Source organism: Passer domesticus, chromosome 10 (assembly GCF_036417665.1).
Source record: "Passer domesticus isolate bPasDom1 chromosome 10, bPasDom1.hap1, whole genome shotgun sequence".
NCBI lineage: Eukaryota > Metazoa > Chordata > Aves > Passeriformes > Passeridae > Passer > Passer domesticus.
The window spans coordinates 38251585-38272082 of NC_087483.1; the positions used below are offsets into that span (position 1 = coordinate 38251585).

General features: G+C 42.1%; 1 protein-coding gene and 1 long non-coding RNA gene across 2 annotated transcripts in view; one reads left to right on the top strand and one right to left on the bottom strand.

Annotated features, from left to right (window-relative positions):
- The window catches only part of LOC135309226 (von Willebrand factor D and EGF domain-containing protein-like), a 170004-nt gene that overhangs the window by 145251 nt on the left and 4255 nt on the right, over window positions 1-20498 (bottom strand). The gene's annotated exons all lie outside the window — the stretch shown is intronic.
- LOC135309229 (uncharacterized) overlaps window positions 4423-20498 on the top strand; it is a 45859-nt gene continuing 29783 nt past the window's right edge. Inside the window, exon 1 of the long non-coding RNA XR_010369523.1 lies at window positions 4423-4542. This is a non-coding gene — a long non-coding RNA (uncharacterized LOC135309229). The remainder of the gene's footprint in view (window positions 4543-20498) is intronic.

A 20498-nucleotide genomic window follows, 5' to 3' on the forward strand; every position in this document is an offset into this window, starting at 1 on the left:
AAAATGTGGTGTGGAAGGAAATCCGGGGTCCAAATTTACTGTGAAGATCTCTGCTAGATATTCCTTAGCCTCTCATTCCTCCCCTGCCATGCCACAATAACACTGTAGGCCAAAGTCAAGTTCCATTTCATCCTCTCTATTATATGCTGAAATAAATGTCTGGTGCAAAGCAAGGCACTCAAATCTGGGTTATTCCCTCACAGAACATGTAGATTCAGCAGCATGGCTTGATATTAATAACATCTGAATGGCTAAATCCCTGCAAAGTGGGGTAAAAGTTTGCTCCTAGGGATCCAGCAAACACACTTAAACCACTGAATTATCTTAATTCTAAAATAGCCTTCCAGCAGCACCACAGGGCCAGGACACACTCATGGGTTATTTTGCTGTATCTGGAATTTTAAGGCTATTCCAGAGACATGAAGGCACAATGAAAAGCAGAGTTGGACGAACATGTGAAGGCTTGAGGTATAAAAGGATTAACAGATGCTAATGTTCTACATTTTTCTGCTGCAATAATATAAGTACAGACAGCTCCCAGAGCAAAGCAGAAAGTGAAGGATTGCATGTAGGAGGGACAGAAAGACATGGCTATCATGGTGTGCTGCTGTAAATTCTGAAAAAAGGCAACTGTTGAGCAGATGTTACCAGCACACAGAAGATTTAGTGTGCAGATGATTTACAATTCACTGGTCCATTGAGGAAAAGTTACTTTTCTCCATCTAAAGTAAAATCTTTCCAATTTCCCAGAGAAATAAAATCTTTAAAATCACAAAGAATGATTTATAATATTGAAATTCAAGCTAAGCTCCTTGTGAGCCTAAAATTAAACATTTTGTAAGCAGGAGGCATTTCGTTTGCACAGACATTGAAAGGAAAAAAAATATTAAACTTCCAGAAAAAATATAGCTCTTTTTCTCTAGGCTAAATAGCTTGTCAGATTCAAAATGAAATTATGGTAGATCTTGCTGACATGGGGAAAAGTGTCATTGGTGCCATTTGAACCCCCCATGAACCCAGAACATCCTCCCAAGGATGCTCACAGCATTGGGTTTGCTCCAAGGAGAATGATCCCTGTGGTTTTGTTTTCCTTATCTCCATTTCCTTCATTCACATGAAATGTTTTGTGAAATGAACTTTTTTTTTTTAACTTTTTTTTTTTTAAATTCTGGCTATGGAACAGCCAGGTCCAAAATGCAAATCACCTCAAGAAAGGATGTCTAATTCTAATTTATCTCCCATACAGTACAAGCACCAAAATTAACATGTCCCCTAGATACTCCTGCAAGATTTTTACATATTTCTTCATCAGCACAACAGTCTTCATCCATCCTGAGGGACAGCTGTCCCACTACCATTTTGGACCTTTTGGGTTGCAGTTTTTCATGGTCCCAAGGAAAATGTGTTGGTGGCAGCCAGTCTGAGCTGCCATTCTGCCCCTGGGGTCCCAGTCACTGATGTGGGTAAGGCAGGGCAGGTCTGACTCCAGTGGCCACGAGACCCAGTTAATTTCTGCCTTCCTCTCAAGCTCGTTTCTTGTTATTTGTTGCTTATTCATCATGACTCCTGACTGCAGAGAGCACATCAAAGTGGGATTTTTCTCTTTAATCAGGGACCAAAAACATTATCACTCTGATCACAGGATTGCAGTCTCCATATTTTCTTCTCAGACCTATTCTTGGAATATGTCCCATCATTTAAAATCCCCTTCTAAGATAGGAAAAATTACCTTTTCTCTTTCAAGGCAAACCTTTTCTTAGGAGATAGACTTTGTGGGTACATGCCAAGAATGACATAGATTTTTTTACAGATTAAATCTTATTTGCAATAATGATTTGCAGTATTTTCACATCACCAAAGTCCTTTCCAAGATTTCTTACAACAGCAGGTTATTTTGGCTGTGATTACATGAGAAATTACAGTCCAGCTCTTTGCAAAAGCCTCTGCAAATAGTCATTAAGCTAAATCTCCTTTCCCTGAGAGTGGGATGTAAAGAAGTGACATGTCATCATATGAGTGTGCACATGAAATATGCAGATGACACTGTTTTTCACCCTCTTTAAAAGATAGGTGCATAATAAGTATATTATATAGTTATTATATATTTATAGTAACTAAAATAAGAGCTAATGTTTTCCTGCCAGATCAAGCAGAAGTTGGGCCTGTTAACAAACAATGTCAAGATTAAACAGAATAAACAAACCAATTAATCACTTCTTCTGGCCCAAGTAAAATTAACACTGCAGCTGAGTTAGCACCTCTTACACTGAGAGGGGGGAGAAATCCCTGTCCACAACAAAACCTTGCCAGAAGGAGAAAGAGAGGGATGCTCTGGGGACAGACTGCCTGTCCCTGCTGTCCCTGCAAGCCAAGCCAGCACCAAGGAACCACAGGACACCTGGGTGCTGCAATGGAAGGTGAAAGCAAAGAGGGCAGGAAAGGACTGGGGAAGGTCATTTAATGTCTCTGCACGCAGCAACACCCCCAGGGACTGTCACACACCAGATAACCTCGGTGAACTTTAGGGATGCTCAATTGCCGGGTGTGTGCTCTTAGCAGAGAGCTTGTTTTGGGTCGTTTTGGGGTTTTTTGGGTCGTTTTGGATTGTTTTGGTAAAAGACTTCTCTCTGAACAGCTCCTAGTGGTGGAGCTGTGCTCCTCAGGGGGAATATCTCAGGTCCCTCTGAGGAGAGGACTCCAAGCATTCCCCTGATGCTCAACAACAAGGGGGGCTCCTTCACACCCCTGTCTGTTTAGGGCATGGATTTTCTGTGCTCGTTTTACTCTCTCCTTGCTAACAACTTGTCCCTGAGTATTTGGATTCAGTAGCAAGTAAATAGAGTGAGATACTATTATGTTAATTCCAGCATGCTTTTTGGATGATAAAAGTGAAAAGTATAAGCTCTTGGGGAGATTATTGCATATGAATAGGCTAAGGCAATGGCATGGAGAACCTAGCCAAGCAGCAGCTTCACCATTAAGATTTTATCTAAATGATCCAATGTTATGAAGGAAAAGAAAAAAAAAAAAGCAGCAGAAGGCTGGGTAGCAAGATCAAACTACCTAAAAATCTGATTTCTGCTCATGCAGAGGTTTTGAATGTTGAGGTTTTTAGTATGTGTATGAGATGCTCAGGCTGTGGTGGTGCATCAGAACAGTTAATCTCTTGCTGGGGTGACTGTGTACATCTTGCTAGAGCAAACAAATATAAGTGGCAAGGAGGGAAAGGATGTTGTTCCCTGACGCAGTTGTTCTCCTGACACTTCACACTGTGAAATACACTCCAATTTCCCAACAGAACGAAACTGAAATTATGAAGAATAAGATTGACTGAAACGGATGGCAGTGTTTAAAAAATGTTAGCTGGTATTGATGTTTTGGAGGGAAAAAATGACTCCAGGAATGCTGGCCCGAGCAGGTGATGGATAGGGCTGCCACGGGGGCTGTGTCATGCTGGATAAGTCACTCCAGCCGTGTCAGAGGTGATCATTACTCCTGTGCTCCTTGTTTTCTGGGTGCCTGACTGACGACCCTGATATGCAGAAATACGAGGCACTTAAAGCTCAGCTGCCTCTGAAATCTTGGTGTTGGAGCAGGCTGTGAGCTTTCTGATGAAAATCTTTTTTTTTTTCCCCTCTGTTGGAAAATGTTGGCTCGCCACAGCTGAGATTTTCACAGAGTGTGTTTCTCCATTGAAGTTCTTGTTGTGTGATTTTTAGTACAGAATTGCCAGAGGGCAAAAAGGGAGGAAAGAAAAGGGAGAAAGCTCTGCACTTTGGCATAATCAAAGCACATGAGAAAACACAAAATGAGGGGCTTGGGCTCTGCTCTGGGTGTGCCTGAGCAAAACTTCCCAAATTAATGTCACTGTCTCCTGGGCTGGTAGCTACTAGGGGGTTGTGGATGTGGGGAAAGGGGAGGAGAAAAGGATCTTTCTCCCTTTCTCTCTCTTTCTATGTGCTTTTACTAAACATTTCAAAAGAATTTGTTTTATTTCAGTGTGAAAGAGTGGAAAAAAGTCTCTGTGCTTTTCGTGAAAGGGAAGAGCAGCTCTGGGTTCAGGGGTCAGACACCTCAGCAGATGGGACACAGCCCCATTTCCCTGTCTCTGCAATTTCAAATTAACAAAAACAATTAACTTCTTGTCCTGGAGATGTTGGTGAAGGCAGGATACCTCACAGTTGCCTTTTACTAGACCAATAATGCTGCAAGAAAAGAGAATTGGCTCACATGCTGCAATTGGCTCTTAATAATCCACACCAGCCTTTTCCTTATTTCCCTGTTTTCTGAGGCAGGATTTTAGGTTGCTGAACCATGCACCTGTGGGGTTTCCCTGCCCTCTTCTAGTCCCAGGTGAAGGAATTTTGTGAACAATGATCTACCAGACAAGGTGTTTCTCCACTTAAATCGTGGCTAAGCCCATTCCAGCCCTGCTCAGGCTGCTCTCTCTCCTTCTCCACCATCTGTGGCCATGAGGAACAGCCAACTGTTGTCTCTCTGCTCCACATGTAAGAAGAATAATCAAGTGCTCCCTTCTCTGAGGTAAGCTTATTTCCTTTTCACTTTCCTCTCAGGTCACATTTCCAGGTCCCTTGTTAGCATTGCAGCTCGCTTTCTCAACTGCCTCTAATTTGTCCAGCTTTATTTCAGTAGGATGATCAAAATTGGTCACAGTAGTCCAGCTGTGGCCTCTCAAATCCATGTGCACAGGTCTAATGAGTTGCTGTGTTTTATGTGCACTGTGCTCAGTAACAAATTCTATTCTTAATTTTTCCTAATGACTCTGCAAGTTGCAAATCATCAGGAGGCTGCATGGAAGGCAGTCTGGCTGGTTTGTAGCATCTCAAACCATCCTTTTTTTTCCACTTTTTCTTGTTAAGCACTGAATTTTTGCCTCTGTTTTTGCCCTTTGGATGTCAGAAGTTCTATGTTCATTTTTGAAGGCAACTTTTGTTTCTAATGATTTGGTTTTTATTCATGGTAGTATACCCATTTTTAGCTCTTTCTCTTGTTTTTGTGCCTTGTGTTCTTATTAAGGTCTTGAAATCAACTGCTAAATATGTGATTGTAATGAAATGTCTCTGAGAAAAATGAAGCAAAAAAAGATTTTTGAATGCATTTATGTTCCTTTTATATTACCTGCTCTTTTTCCCTGTTAATGGCTTTACACTACTTTCCCTTTGCCTTTAACATTGATATTATTTTTTGCCTTCACCCTACAAAGGCTATGAAAGTAAATTAATGACTGCAAATTAAGTACCCAGTTAGGCTTTTTTCTTCTTTATTATACTGTCTGGAAATAAATGGAATTTCCAAGATGGGTTTTGCTACTTTGAGCAATGCGTGCATTAAAGCCATGTGCTCACAATGAGGGTGACATGAAATACTGCCTCAGTGGAGTGTCATCTATCCTGGGAGCTGCAGGAAGCACCAGTCCTCCAGGAGATCAGGGCATGGTGATGCCACAGGGGCTGGATCAGCATTTACAGGCACCAGGAGCAAATTGCAGAGGTGCAGATAGATGCAGATTTGGGGTTTCCTGGTTGGTGACAACTTCCCACTGTGGCTTGGTGTGTTGATAGATGGAAGGGGAAATATTTTCCCTGCCGTGGTGGTGTCCTGTCATCTTCTTCAGGGTGAAGTTTTGTGAATAGTGATCTCCCAGACAAGGTGTCTCACCACTTAAATCGTGGCTAAGCCCATTCCAGCCCTGCTCAGGCTGCTCTCCCTCTTTCTCCACCATCTGTGGCCATGAGGAACAGCCAGCTGCTGTCCTGGTAGTGTCCTGTCAGCTTCTTCAGGGCACTGAGTGCTTCCCTGCCTTGGAAGGAGTTGGGTCTTTCCCTCCTGTCTCCATCTGTTACTGTTCCATGCTTATCCACTGGAAAAGGACAGAATAATGAACACACTCCCAGTGAACACATGCATTTGTGGCCATTTCCTCTGCTGAGTTTTGTGGTGGGTGTCTGATTGTGCCAGTGCTGCTCTCTCCAGTGCTGGTACCCTGCTTGCCCCGTGTCTCATGTAAGCATCTGTTTTGTGACTTTTTGTGACTGCACTGTTGGACCTAGAGGGAACATTTGAAGTGGACTGTGTTGTCTCTGAAGTGACCAAGGATTTCTGCAATAAGGCTGTTCTTACCTGGTGACCTGCAGCAAAATTAAGACTTTATTTTCTGCTGGAGAGGTGTGAACAACCACCAGAGTCCAGACTTGACCTTACTTTCCTCTCAAATACTTTTTTTTTTTTCTTGTACTTTTTGTTTTTTTATTCTCTTGTCCAATCTGGCTGCTGGGGATTTTACTCACAGGCTGTCATCTGACCTTTCTGCCCATGACTGTAAAATTAATTAAACATGCCTCTCTCCATGCATGCTCACTAAACAGGCTGTCCATTCCAGCATTAGTTAGTACAGAGTTCCCATCAAGATTAACAGGAGAGATCTGAATACAGGGCATGGAAATTCTGCACTCTGCGTGCTGCACAAATCAGCTCACTGCACGTCCCCTCCATGTCCTGTATGTGTAGCCTCTTGTCTCCTGTGTCCTTTTGACTTAATTTTAGTTTGCCCTCTACTTTCCCCTCCATTCCTGTGTTATACATGGGCAGTTGGCCGTGTGACTTTATCATATTGGTCTCCTCCTGCTGCTTTACCTCAATCATCTCCAACCTTTCTGCACTGAACTGACAAAGGGACTTTCTCCTGTGCCGTGGAGAACATGAGCTAAACCAATATGACAGAGCTGGGGTTCTGCATGCATAATTTCAATAACATCCCGTGTAACCAGTCACTGGGCTGAGCTCTTTTTAATGAAATCACCCTTGTTATCAGCCTGTTTTCATTCAGTTCTCACAGAAGGATTGCTCACAGCGTGAGTCATGCCAGGCATTCGGTGTCTCTCTCAGGAAAACAGTAAAGATAATAAAAAGGGGTAAAAGCATAAAAAACAATTGGAAATATAATACTTAGGAGAAGTGATGCTGCTGATCATTTTCAGCCATTTTGCAGAACATTAAGAAAAAGAAAACTCAATCAAATGCCAAAAATGACACTTTATTCATTGATTTAAAAAAAAAAAATATTTCTGGGCTTACTTGCATCATTGTGCAACTCTAGGGTTCCATCTTTTTTTCATTTTAAGGTTTTCTGCTCTTCCCCACAGAATAATAGAAAGCTCAGCAGGGCAGGAAAAGACACTAATTTAATCATGTGAGGCTGGGGCTGAGCCCCCTGCCATGGCTGCAGTGAGGTGGTGCTGAGGGCTGGAATGAGCCCTCCTTCTGCCATCCTTAGGGAGCAGGGTGAACACTGTCCCTCTGGCTGGGGAGGTGCTTCCTGACCTCAATCCTCTCCTGTCTAAGCAAGGAAGGATCACACCACACACAAGGGTGCACTGAGATCATCTCTTGTGTTTTTTTGCACACATTTTCCTACAAAAAAGTACTTTTTTTTTCTTTTTTGCAAAGTCAGTTGGTGATATCTACATCATTATGAAGCTTTCCTGGCACTGCATCTGCTGATTGATGGCTGTGAAAATGCAACATATTTCATTTTCTTTTCCTAGACATAAAGCCAGCTGCTAATGGTTTTCCCAGGGTGAAGCTGGCAGCTGCAGGATCAGGTCTCGGGGCTCTGAAATGTACATTTGCAGGAGAGCCACCTGGGCTTTTGGCTGTTTCATTAGTGGTCATTACTGCTTGTGGAAAAGGATGTAAGCAGAGTGGGTGCTGAGCCTGGCTGTAAATTCTGGGGTTTGGTTTGGGAAACCACAGCCATTAGCGTCGGATGGAAGCGGTCTCAATGATCTCAAAATCTTTCTGTCTGCAATTAAAACTTCCATCTCCTGCTTCCAAAACCACATTGAGTCCCATGGTTTAACAGTTCACATTTATTTACTTTTATTCATCTGCCTCTTCAAGTCAAATACAGAAACTCATGCATAAATAGCACCCTTTTAATGTTAATTGTGAGTGCTTGCTGAGGACTGAAGTGTGAATGCCAGAGCATCATTAAGATGAAACTGTGGCTCTCTGCAGATACCAGACAGCAATAAGCAATCTTCTCCTTCAGTTCTTGAATAAAATTGTTATCTAATGTCTGTATTTAGTCTGACTTTCCTGTATTTAATACCAGCAAGGGACAAGGGACTGTGGTGGTCTCCAAGGCCATCTGGGCTATGGGATTGTTGTTCTGCTGCTTCAAAATCCCTCTCTGACTTTGGAAAGGGTGGGATTGGTCCCTCCCAGATGTGTGGATGGCACATTCTTCTGGGAGGTGGAGGCAGGCAAACTACAGGGGCTTTGGTGGTGCTGGCTGTTGCTCCCCAAGCTGAATTTTAAAAAGGCAGGCAAGAGTTCTTACCTTTCCTAGAGAAATATAGACTCACCTGCATGCCTGTGGCGGGGGGAAAAATAAAATAAAGCAGAGCTGTGAAGAGATTCCCCATCAGTTTTGTAAGCTGCTGTCAGACAAGGAGCAGGAGGATCTGCATTTGCATTTTGTGTAGTGTTTCACAGCCACTTAAATGGGGAAGAACAAAGCAGGAATGATTGCTTGTGCTGCAGTTTCTGAGAGCAGCAAGAGGATTTCATAATCACACAAAATCACGCAGGCACAAATTTTGCATTGTTGGCCCCTGACAGAAAACTGACCTTGACGTACACTTGAACAATCTTAAATAGAATAAATAGGTTCTATAAGCAGAAATACTGTAAATCAGAACCTTGCTTCCACGCAGGGAAGTTCTGTTTGCTTGATTTCTAATCTGAATGATCAAGAAAAAGCATTCCTAACTGTTGAGGGGTTGAGAAGTGGGCCCAGAGTTTAGATCCTTTTCTCCTGTGAGGCTCTGTGGGTTGAATTCTCTCTCCTCAGTGAGTGGCACAGAGCCTTTAGATAAGGAACCTGTGAAGAATAGCTGAGCAGTGAAAGCTATTATCCTAAAGACTGATATTTACTGGATTCCTGCTTTTTGCCTTTCTAGCTGAGTCACAGAGTTTCCTTTGTTGCTGCACATTCATTTCCCTCCTTCCTCCAGCAAATACCATCGAATTGAGCAGGCACATGTCTTATACACAGTTACCCAGAGTCATCCCCAAAAAACCCTTTTACGTCCTGCTCACATACCAATGAGCCTTGAACACTGCCAGGGCAGAGCAGTGCATTAGCAAGCCTGAGAATTAACAATAGAATTGGGTCAATAAGAAAAGGATATCCCATCTGATCACAGGGTTCCCACTGCAACGTGAAAAGCTGCTTTCAGTGCTGGAAATACAGCAGAGCAACAGTTAAATTGGTGCCACTGCACAGAGCTCATTTGGATCCCTGCCTGCTTGTTCTGATTTGCACAAGCAGTGGGAAAGTCTATTAGGATAATCAGGAGAATGAAGAGCTTGCTTTTAAAGTATAGGTTGAAATTAATTTGCTTAGCCTAGCAAAAGGGGAAAACGAGGATGCATTTTGTGTTGCTGATATGTGCATAGCAGGGAGGGGAACTTGGGGTAAGGGAGAATGTGGTGAAAACATCTGCTTTCAGAGCAACATCTGTGAACATGTTTGAGGTGGAAAATAGGGAATTTCTTTCCTTTGAAAGGTAAAGATCTAGGTGACTAGAGCAAAATATCTTTTTTCCAAGATGGAATTGTCCCTTGCCTCTATAGGAAGGGGCTTGACCTGAGCAAGAGCCATGGCATGGTTGGTTAGGAGGGACCTCTGTCCTGTCACTGAGGGAGTGTCACTGTGTGGTGGCATTGGCCAAATCCTTTCTTTTCTCTGTCTCAGAACATGGGTGTGACCAAAACAAATCCTCCATGTGGCAGGCAAAAAACCAGAGATAACCCCAGCCACACTGACTGGGCAGGCAGGAAATATATCTCCTGAATATAATGCCTGAAAAACTTCCTGGAGACCAAAAATGATCTTGATGCAAGAATCTCATATATTTAATGAAAGGAAAATGTCTGCATGTCACTGCAGACACTGAAGCTGGAAGATTCTGGATCAGGGGATCAGAGAGCTCTGAAAGTTTTGGAAATATATTCTTGCCCTCACCCACTGCAGATTTGATTGAATGCGTGTAAACCATGTTATTGTTTACAATATTTCACTCTTCTGATGCAAGTATTTTGAAACCTGTTATCTATTTTGTTATTTTATCATCAATTACTGAGTTATTGTTGGGGGAGGTTTGTACATTCACCATCTTATCATAAATATCCTGGAATATAAAAATATCCGATTTTTACACTCTTCCTATGAATAAATTAAGTTGGATTTATGAGGCTTATGGCCTGTTCTTCCTCTGTTCTTTGGAGGGCTTTGTGAATGTGCAATGAGAGCTCTTATTTCTTTATTTCTTTATAAAATTCTTATGGAATTTTATAGTCACCATGTAACTGGGTTAATATAAGAAGTATAAATAAGGATATGCATTTGCCTGTGAGATATTTGAATATGGAGAGGAGCATCTGAAGTTCCGAAAATATGAACTGAAGCACAGACTGTATATCTTACCCTGTAAATAGGAAGAGAAACTGTTTCAAGTGCTGAGAAAAGAATGGAGTGTGTGGGCATTGTCCCCTAGGAAAGGTAAAAAAGCCATTGGATTTTTTTTTTTTTTAAGCCATCATGCTCTACTCTCCAACTACATTTTAGCAAACAGCCTCAGATGCTGCAGTTGCTCCCTCTCACCTGCTGCTCTCCTGCACAGGCTTTCACAAAGTGAAAGAAAAGGCACTGAAAGCAAGAGAAGCTGGAAAGCCAGGATGCTTTGCCTTCCAATAGTTCCTCTTCTCTTTGGTCTACAGGAACTTGGGTGCTGTTAGTTCATGCAGCCTGAGACCCAGACAATAACCCCAGCCTACTTTTAAAAGAAAAAAAAACAAATAGAGACACACAAAATACTCTTTTTATTAAAGAACACAGGCTAAATCCTGTGATTCTCTCTCCTGTGCCTGAGCAAAAATTGTCCTCATTCATCCCTGTCCTGTGTCCTTGTCCTTGCCATAGCTGAATGCTGCTTTAGCAGAAGGATGCAGGCCATGTCCCTGCACACAAAGGAGGGGATGGGGATGGAGCCAGCACAGCTGTGCCTGAAGAGACAGCAGCTGGAGAGGACTGGGGGGGCCACCAAAAGAGAGAACAGCTGGAAAACAAACAAAAAAAATTGTTTTAAAGGAGGCACAGACAAGCTGGCTTAAGTGAGAGGAGCAGGTGCTGGTCTGGAGAGGTGAGATCACCTCATCTGGGGGGGACCCTGGGAAAGGAGCAGAACGGGAGATGGGAAGGAGAAAAGAGTTTGTGCTTCACACAGGTTGGGGAAAGCCATTCCAGCAGCCCTGCAGCCTCTGGGCTGTAGCAGTAAAAGGCTGTGGGGAAGGGGCTTGGCACAAGTGACGTTTTTGGTTTCCCTTCAAAGCAGAAATTTGGGGGAAGCCAGCATGAGGCTGCTGCTCCCAAAGGGCTCTCAGCCCTCCTGGGCAGATTTCCTTCTCCTGCCAGCAGGATTGGCTGTGGCTGTCTGTAGGAATGGGACAGCACAAGTTCATGGACAGGCTGACTGTAAGGCTCAGTGTTTTGGAGCAGGGGTTCACTGCTCTTTGTGCAGTACTGTGGATGAGAGCTTTTGTACTCCTTTCACTGTTAAAAACCCATTTTCCTTTAGCCCTAAAAGTGAGAGTGCAACAGGTATTCTGAGCATAATGGGCACTTTATTCAAAAGGTTAAAAAATCACTCTGCTCTAAAGCAAAATGGTGATTTCCCACTGTGCCTCACTGCTGTACCCATCTTTGCTGCTCTGGGGTGTCAGAGGGAGAGCCAGGCAATTGTGCTGTGTTCTGCTTTGCTGTGAAATCCAGTCAGATTAATGAATTTGGGGTCCCTCGAGATTTACATAATTTATATCCACATCTTGCTGTTTAAAGTGTTTTACAAAGTCAGGAAATAAATTGTAGGTTTTATAAAAATATCATAATTAAAAATTGACTTGTACTAAATATTGGCTCCAGGAACGTGTTTGAAGTTCAAGTATGATGGATTGTTTTCCTCACTGAAAACTATAAAAAACCAGGAGAGACTTATGATGATAAAAAGTACTTTTTTTAGGTGGTTACATTATCAATCTTTATATTGAGCCAAATGCTGCTTGCGTTTCTTCTGTGCATATTTTATTGACTTCATTGTGACCCATTGGGGAAGGACAGAAATATTTGTATTACAGTGAAGAAATATTGTCACATACAAAATCAAACTGTGTTCTTTAACCAAATATAAAATTTCAGAAGACAGAAATGTCTTTAATATGACTTAATCACTCCAGATTCTGGCAACCTGCAATAAATTTTCTGCTATAAAAACAGAAGGGGAGTTTTCTTTCCTTCCTTTGCCTTAGTGATACAGATATCAAGATGATGAATGTTATTTTTTCAATAGTTTGATTCAGGAGGAGAAAAAATTGTAAAACTATGCAAAGGGGAATGTGTGACATGTAAGGCTGATCTCAATGTTTTTTTAATGAAAATGAGTTTGAGGACAGCTGTTACAATGAAAAAATGAGCCAAACTCTGTTCACTGTATGGCTGTTCTGTTCCCAGTGAAAATCAGTGGAGCTGGACAGGACCAACAGCCTTGAATTTCACATGGTATTGCATGTTAAATAACATGAGTTTAAAATTAGGCACACAGTCTTCTATTTTTATGTGATATCAAACCAAGACTCAATTGTTTAAGCAGGGTACAGAGACATGCAAAAGAATTGCTAAAAATGTGAATTTCTACCTTGCTGCTATGATTAATTTTTTTACAGAAAAGGTGATAAAATCCTGGAATGGTTTCCCTGGGGAGGTGGTGGATGGTTAAGCACCATCCCTGGGTGTGTTTAACAAAGCCTGGATGTGGCACTGGGTGCCAGGGTTGAGTTGAGGTGTTTGGGCTGGGTTGGACTCGATGATCTTGGTGGTCTCTTCTAATCTGGTCATTCTGTGATTAGACATGAAGCAAGAAATGCTTTCCTACCCTTTTCCCCTGGAACAAGGGTGCTGGGAGAGACAAAATGTCCAAGGAAAAGACTGAGCAGGAGCTGGAGAACAGCAGGTGGAATGAGGCAGGCTCTGGGCAGGGCAGGAAGGAAGCAGAGTCCCTGGGTAGGGAGAGGAGGCACAACAGCACCAAAACCTTCTGCTAAAGCTCCTCTCACAGCCCTTGGCTTGAGCAGAGTGACTTGGGCACACAAAAGTCTCTTCATCAAGCACAGGAATATCTGTCCTTGGAGGTGGTGGAGTCACCATCCTTGGGTGTGTTTAACAAAGCCTGGATGTGGCACTGGGTGCCAGGGTTGAGTTGAGGTGCTGGGGCTGGGTTGGACTTCATGATCTCAAAGGTCTCTTCCAACCCAGGGATTCTGTGAATTCTGTTTGTATGGGCCACAGTGTGAGACTGCAGGGCAGGGCTGGCTGCAGGCTCCTGCTCTCCCACCCAGCCCTTCCCTGGAATACAGCAAGGAGCTCTCTTCTGCTGGATTTACTGCTCAGCAAGCTCTGCCCTCAGTCATGGAACAGAATGGCCAGGCAAAAGGGAGAGACATCCTTCTGCTGCACCCTCATGGAATGGGTTTGAAATAAGTTTTGATCTCTGTGTTGGATATCTGTGAAAATAAAAATGAAATTCTGAAATTCTACTCAGTGGCTGCTTTTTCTCCCATTTTGCTGCCCAATTCTTGTCTGACTGTCTTGCCTCACTGAGAGCCCTGAGCCAAAACAGGATGGGAGTTTCTTTAAATAACAACACTGAGATCATGAGGCAAATACGGGCAGAGCTGTGTAAAAACTTCTGGATGATAAGCACATCATGAAAGTGGTCCCTCAAGCCCAAGAGCCTGGTTTTAGGCAGTGGCTGTCCTACAGATGCTGTTTGGTGCTGTGTGTTACTGCCAGCTCACGTCCCTCCACAGCTCCACTTGGGTTTCAAATCAACAATCACACACTGATAAGTTTCCTGGACCTTTATTTTCCAGTTCCCTGAATTATAGGCTAGTGGCAAAATCACACAGATAAAATCTTCCAGATGCCTTATCTGCGTTTCAGAAATAAATAACATGCTGGGTTTCCTCTTGAACTCCCTCACAAAATGCATCACTAGGGGTCACCAGAAAGAAGCAAAACTTTGTTATTTAAACTGGAATGCCTATGAATTTATACAGTGTTTTTCAGCTAATCTTTTAGAGAAGGTAATTTAGTCTTCAAAAAGCAAGACAAATTATTTTTCTACAGACAACAGGTATTTCCTGCTAATGAAAATGCCATTATAGAAGGCCTGTATTAAAAGAAAGAGGGGGAAAAAAAGGCTTGTGTGCCATTCCTCACTCCCATAATTGCATGCTGATACTGAATGGACACCGTGATTTGAAATTTTACTCCAAGCTAAAATAAGATGTTTGCCTTTCTGGTTTGGTAACCTGTGTCAGAATACCGGCTAATTTAGCAGTCTGAATTTTAATTTTTCAGATGGGCTTTTACTAAGCAGCAATGATTTGATTCTGATAAAAACTTACTACAATATCTTTATGCTCAAAATTGTAGAAATACAGATTACAGATCTTCAGAATTTGTTCCAGCTCTTTGCTTGCAAATTTTAGAAAATATATAACATGAGGTGATGAGGACTTTACCCAAGGACAGTCTGCTCAGATCAAAAGATGAATATTTCAGGGTATTTTGGGAGAAAGGATCAAAGATAACATGGGTGGAGTTCAGTGGAGCTTTGAGAAAGAATGAAGAACAATAAAATAATGCCAAGCCAAATTCTTGGTGCTGAACAAAGGCAAAGTTTACCTGTGAATATTCAGCCAATGGTCAGTTTGGCTTTAGCAAAGATTAAGAACAAGTCAAGGGGTCAATCTCTTTTAAAAATAGATCTATTTCTGTGTTTTTCCAGTGGCTTGACGCCTGTCACAGGAGAGGCCAGTGTTTGTAGGGGTGTTTGGATGTGCTGAGATCAGAGATCTGCCTGTGCACAGTCTGTGCTGCCGTCAGTGAACATTCATGCAAGTTCTCCCATGCTTTGTCTTGTCTCCCTTCAGTTTGGGTAGAAATGGCATTCTTTCCTCCTCCCTCCTCAAATGTATATATTTTACAGCTAATGAAAAAGCTCAGGAAATATAACTGTCCCTTGTATTGATTTTGCTTTTATGTAGTGCCTTTTCCCCAAATGGATGCCAGAAGGCACTCTTAAAATCAAACTATATAGAACAATAATTTCTACCAGAATGGAAAAACATGGCAGCAGCTTAACAGAGCACTTTAGTGCTAGGCAACACTTTAGGAAATGAAGGTGGCTTTAAAGAGCAGGAATAAGCTCGTGGCCTTGAAGAAGTTATTGGAAATGAATAAAGAGCAAGATCAAGAACAGGCTCTGTAATCCACAGCTGCCTGCTCTGGGTGCAGGGAATATATTTCCAGTCCCTTGCTCAGAGCCTCTGATATTGGGAAATGGGTGTTCCCAAGAATATCTTATAGGCTGAAATGTTATTTAAGTTATGAGGGCTCTTAAGATGTCAGATTTCAGCTCATGTCACAAATAAGCCAAGAGCCCCCAGCCCTTCACACAGAAATTGCTCCAATATATCCCTGTCTGCTGTGGACCTGCTGCCCCAGATCCAGGACCCTTCCAGAACCTCCCAAATTAAGGAGGCCCTTAAGAAATGTGATGCTTAATCACCTTAAGAAAAGTGATGCTCTTTGTAAAGTAGAAGTTAGGTTCTCTTTATCCCTTTTTCTTTATGCAAAATATCTAGTAGCCTTATGCCTTCCCTTAAGCATAAAACAATAGGGGGTTGCAGGATAGTCCATGGCTTTCTTTGGGCATAAAAGGACCTCTGATTAAAAAAAGAAGTTGAAAATTGGTGTGTTAAAGCATTGCTTCCGAGGCACAAAAGAACATAAATCACTCCTTTCTGCATTGCTGGGGACTCACAAACAAGTATCATTACTAAAATTGAAATTTATTGCCCCTTTTATTCAGCTTGTCCATTCTTCTAAAAAAAAGTAGGCTCTGGTCAGAGCTGGTCATGAATTTTAAGTGTTGTTTATTTTACATGCTGTTAATGAAACTTTTTATTGAAATTTGAATAGAAATTTCGTTGTTGGTGAAGGTTTTATGTTAGGAAAGGAAGAGTTGGAAGGCTCGTGCACTTGGGCATAAGGTTTTGACCAAAATAACAAGTACTGATCAATTGATGATTAGTCTATTTACTCATCCAACTATGCCAGAACTGCTTTATTATTATTTTTTTATAAATAGCATATATACATTATGCCATAGAATGATTGAAGCTGCTGTCCATCACAGGTATTTATACCTTTACTGAACACATGGGAGACTGACACCAAAGCCCTCATTTCAAATGTATTTAATTGCTAATAGAAAATGAAGTAGTTCAGATAAGATCTTCTCTGTGGCATAATCGATGGAGCAGCTCTGAGGGCTGTGACAGCAGAGATTGATCCAGTTCCTGTATCCTAAACCACAACATCTTCCCTGTCAGCAGCGATCAACACAATACCAGACTATCAGTTTGGGCTTCTCCTGGTTATGTCTCAGTGGAACAGTATTAAAATTTCTAAGTGTGTGCAGTTGTGGAAGCAATCAGACAGAAGCAAAGCTCTCTGTGTGGATCAGCAGGGGTTGCTCGTGCTGAAGGAGGAGCTCTTTGGGCAGTAACATAACCTGTAATGCAGATAATCACAGTGAGGGGCTGGGCTGCAACAGCAGTGATGGAATTCAGAGGCAAACCCCCCCTTCATGGGTGGATCTGTGATTTGTGAGGTTTGTTTTTTGTGGCCATGATTTTTCTTGCAGCATTTCTGCAGCACTGATTGCTGTGAGAATTGCATGAAGCAGGGATGACTCTGGTGGCCACAGGGATGTTTCCTGTGCTTGGGGCCCCACTGGCCACCTGTGCCACCTTTTTCAGGACTGCAGTTTTAGTTTCATACTCAATTTAGCCCTACTGAAAACAACATAAAGCTGTCTGCTTAGGGTCTTAGAGAATAAAACCTGATGCTACCACAAACCCCAGATTTTCTGTTTGCAGAGCTGACTGTTTTCCAACCAATCAGGTATTCAGGGTCTCTGCCTCCAGATTTTCTGAGTGGTGAAGAAGCTCCTGCTTTCTTCCAACACAGTTTTTTGCCCTCGTGAGGGTTTCTGTGCCTTGGGAGCAGAGTGGGGCTGACCAAGGACAGCTCTCCAGGTCCCCTCACAGCCTTCCAGCACCTGATGGGGGTGCTTGGTATTCCCAGGAGGAAAGCTGCAAGCTCAGATCTAAGACAGAAGATGAAGTTGTTTGGAAAAAGCAGATGGATAACGTTGTCAGAGGTGTATTAATGAGAGAATGTGTCTCCACACCCATGCAGAGTAGAGGTAATAGCAAACAGAACAAGAAATCTTCCTGCATAGCAGACGATAGGAAGCAGCAGGGATAACTGTGGGGGATTTTCCTGATTAAGATATCAGTTATTGGGGAAAGGCAGAGAAGCAGCGAGGGACTGGGGTGGGCAGTAAGTAGATTTATGATTTATGTCAGAGCTGTTTGTACTGTCAGGCAGCAATCATGTCAGGAGGAGGAAAGAGCTGTGAAATCCCTCTGGGAGAGGCATGGGCTGTGCTGGGATTGCCTGCAGCCCCAGCCCAGCTGTCCTGAGTGCATCAGTGCTGTCAGCCCAAAGCCTTCACACCAAGGACAGGGGTCAAGCCCAACCTCATCCTTCCACACCCAAGACTGAGCTTCCACGTGCTCGTGGTCTCTGGCTGTGATCCCCCAAGGGAATGCCAAAGCTGCCTGCCTCGGAGGGGCACAAGGGAGGGCTGTGTGGGCAATGCTGAGCCCACAGGTGATGGCACAGCATGTCCTGCCCCAGAACCCACACCCAGGGAGGGCAGCGGGAGCCAAATGCATCTTTGCTCCAGCCTGGGAATGCTGTGAGGGCACTCCAGCTTTCCCAGTGAATTTCTGTTGCACGGTCAATTGAAAAAGCTAAACCTGGCAAAAGACTGAAAATCATCTGAATTTTTGTATATTTGTATATTTAACAATTGTAAGTGAGACTGTTAAAGGATAATCTGGGAGAAAAGAAGCCCAAATGCTCCAGGAAGGTTATGGGATGTGGGTGTCTGGCACTCACAAGACTCTGTTGGATGCAAAAACTTCTGGGATGGTTCTGGGCTAGCCAAGGGAAACGGATAGATTTCTTTGACCTTTATTCTGCTTTATACATGTTCAGAAAATCAAATATCCATGTATTTTAGCATTTGAAGAGGGAGTTGCAGGTACAGTGGGATAGGAAATAGCCTTCTCTTCATTTCCCTTCTATTTCTTGCAGAAGAAAACCAAAAAATTAATTAGATTTCATCCTGTTTATGTCTCTGTTGCCAGCTTTAATCTTAATATCTAATAGAAAAACAGAGCAAATGGCTTTGTGAATTTTTATATATTTTTTCCTCTCCTCCATTAAGAAAAGAGGTGATGATAAGGTAATCTGAGTGAATTAAAGCATCTGTGCTGTGCTCTTGAAGGAGGCCGAGTCACAGACAATGAGTTTTATAGCAAGCCCTTGGCTGATTGTAAAGTAAATAACTGGGGGAAAGGGACAAAGAAGATTAAAGTAAGATCTGAATCATGTTTGTGAATTGGTCTGATCTGGTACCTGGACCTGGTCAACAAATAACACATCTGATGGATGCACTGAAGTCTAATATGCTAATTCTAAAGAAATTTTTAATTGTTAAGTTATGACTAACAAAACATTAGCTTAGGTGTTAAATAAGCCATTGCCTGAATTTTACCTGCCTTTGGTCTTCCTATCAACCTGCAGGATATTAGTGAGATAAAATTCCATGAGAATTTTGCATGATGGTCAAACATCAGCAAAATACAATTTCAAATGGAGATGAGAAGGAAGAAAGTGTTGACATAAGGCAGTCTCCTTTCTGTGAAGGAATTGTCTAGTTCAGATCCCAAGTAATTTTTCATATTTACCATTAAATTCGTTAGCGAGCTATTCAGGCACTTCTGAGAACCCTCTTGTTTTTGTATCATCTTCCAGATTTATTTTTGTTCCACAGACTTTTTCCTTCTGAGACAAATTGAACATAAATTGATCAGCCATTTAAAGAATGGAGAGAAAGGCTCGGGGATGTTGTGCCTCTTCTTATTAGAAGGAGGAGGAAAAGTTGGGGCACCCTCCAGTTTGGGGGAAGTGCAGTGGCTACTGAAATGATTAGCAAATACTGCAGGAGGGGGCATTCACTGAAGCAGTCAGCACACAAAGCTGCCAAGGGACAGTTGAGCTGTAAAACACTTCAGCTGCCACAGGAGATGCATTACATTATTGTGGTAAGCAGATAATTTGCTATCCAGCTTTTGGAAGCTGCTTTGTAGCAAAAAAAAAAAATTAAAATGGGGAATAAGCAAACTCGTTCTCAATCGATGAATTAATATAAAACCAACAAAAGAAGCAGAGCAGACTACTACTATCCCTCAGCTATATTAGGCAATCAATTTTTTTTTCCCTTTCAATATGTAGAATATTCCCTGGTGGCTCCCTGTGGATGCCATGCAGTGTGAACACAGCAATCAAAGTAATAGACGTCAGAATAATCAAAATAAGATGTGTCAGAAAGAAGCAAATGAGTACATACTCTCATTAAGTAAATCTCCTAAGAGCTTAACATACCAAACTCTTCCCAGAAAAGCTGTACAAACAATTGCCTGCACTAACACATGGCTTTATTGCTGTTTCAGAGACAGCAGAGATAAAAATATTCTTCAATATAATCCATGTTTTTTCAGATTTTACCGTAAATAATCTCTGAGGCAAAAAAACATGTGGCTGCCACAATGACATTAATAAAGGTAAAACATAATACTTTGAAAAAAACTTCAAAATCATTAAACAAGCAACGTGCTGCCAACCATGTTAAAGACAATATCCATTTCTGCAGTGGACTGGCAATGTCCAACACCAAACTTCCATCTGTTAGGTGACAAGACACTTCACCCAGGTAGTAATAAAAAGTCAGTATAAATCTTCCAGGAAAAGAAATTTTTAGACAAAATCAGTAACAAATTTTTTAGACAAAATCAGTAACAAAATCTGTCTGCCTTGGGGACTTATCCCAGCAAAAAAATTCAAAGAGATGCAGTACAAACCCAGTCCAAAATCAACAAAATGGTACTTCCACAATGTTCCCAGCCTTTTGAGGCAGCAAAACTATGGCACAAAAAAAGTAGGGGAGGAAATGTATCTGGAGGAAAGAGCCATTTCCAAGGTTCAAATTATTTTAATATTCTACAGAAGTGGTCTAGGAGGAAGTAGGAACAATTGGAAGAGAAATTCTGTCTGTAATGAAGCTAATTCAGGATTAATTTTTCCTTCTGCTCTCCTACTACATTTGTATGATAAAGAACTTACAGCATTTTGAAAGGTAAATGGATCATTTCTC